Source organism: Artibeus jamaicensis, unplaced genomic scaffold (assembly GCF_021234435.1).
Source record: "Artibeus jamaicensis isolate MK-2021 breed Jamaican fruit bat unplaced genomic scaffold, CSHL_Jam_final contig_3230, whole genome shotgun sequence".
Classification (NCBI taxonomy): domain Eukaryota; kingdom Metazoa; phylum Chordata; class Mammalia; order Chiroptera; family Phyllostomidae; genus Artibeus; species Artibeus jamaicensis.
In genome coordinates, this window is record NW_026521764.1 from 4,761,691 (window position 1) to 4,763,240 (window position 1,550).

Consider the following 1,550-nt stretch of genomic DNA (forward strand, 5'->3'; position numbering starts at 1 on the left):
TAGAGAGGCAATCAATTGATGTTTCTTTCTCTCTCCCATCGATGTTTCTCTCCCTTCCTTTTTTCCTCTCAGCCCCTCTCTCTAAAAATAAACTAATTAAATCTTTTTTTAATATTTTTTATTTATTTTTCGAGAGAGGGGAAGGGAAGGAGAAAGAGTGAGAGAGAAATATCAATGTATGGTTGCCTCTCATGCGTCCCCCTGGGAATCGGCCCGCAACCCAGGCATGCGCCCTGACTGGGAATCGAACCGCGATACTCTGGTTCACAGGCCCGCGCTCAATCCACTGAGCTACGCCAGCCAGGGCTTAAATCTTTTTTAAAAATAGAATTTTTAAAAATCTCAGAGCTGCAGAAGTGACCCACGTGTCAGGTCCCTGATGACACCATACTCTAGTGTTGGGCAACATTCTCAGTCTGTAGGTCTCAGTATTCCCACCACATGCGATACTGGAAATGAAAGACCTGAGGCTGCATGTATCTGTGTGGATGCATCTCAGTCACTGGTCGAGCAAACAGCAGTAGCAGAGGGGCCTATACACTGTGATGCTGTTGATAAGGATGCTCCCATAGTCACAGCAGAAGACTGCTCAGAATCACCCCGTATTGCTAGAGCTTAAAAAGGGGGGACATACAATGGGCACCTGGTAAGCTGGGACAATGGGATGAACATCAACCTGCATGAGGTGATCTACACATCCGGGGAAGGAGATGAGTTCTGGCGGATGCCAGGCTGCCACATCCGCGGCAGCACCATCAAATACCTGCGCATCCCTGACAAGATCATCACATGGTCAAGGAAGATGTGGTGTCCAAAGGTCGTGGTCTCAGTGTCACACAGCAGCAGAAGCAGCAGAAAGGCCATGGTATGAAGGCTGCTGGGCAAAGTGTGTTTGGTGGCCGCAGCCCAGAAAGGATCCCAGGCCCCAGCAGAGGTCAGCCAGCAAAGAAGCCGGGCAGGCAGATTAGGAAAAAGCGAGCTGGTGCTGTGTCCCCTAGAGACCTGAGCACCGCACCCCACTCTCAACTGCGTGTCTAGTCCAATCCTTGAGTCTGTTTGGAGCAGAAATACGAGGCAGGTGTTGGTGGGACCCCCACCTGTGCATTTTGTTAACCCCCTCTTTTATGTAAAGTGCTTTTTTTTTTTAATCCAGCATTTCCACAGTTCAAAATGTTATTTGGTGTTTTTAATTTTGTGAAGTTGTAGCCAACTTGATTCCTGGGAGGTTCTGTGGGCTAATGCATCTTTAGAGTCCTCGCCCTTGTGTGTTTTAAGGGGGGCGTTTTCCAGACAGTTTCTGTGTCTCTGATCGGGTCGCTGTGTGGCAGACAGACAGGAGGTTTTCCTTTGAGCTCTTGAGCTCTTAGCCCAGAGATCGACAGTCCACAGAGTTTTCCTGAAACGCGGACCTGAAGCTGTCTTTTCAGAAGGAATCTGGGCAGACGTGTGCCTCAGAAGCTGTTGCGGGAATGTACTTGGGCCCTGCCCCTTTGCCTCCTCCCTTCCTGTTTGGGTTACAAAAATAAAAATGAAACACAACTACAAAAAAA

General features: G+C 48.7%; 1 pseudogene; it reads left to right on the plus strand.

The window, feature by feature from the left end:
- The first annotated feature begins 560 nt into the window (after window positions 1–560).
- LOC119035206 (U6 snRNA-associated Sm-like protein LSm4) lies at window positions 561–1,038 on the plus strand (annotated as a pseudogene).
- Window positions 1,039–1,550: the final 512 nt, after the last annotated feature.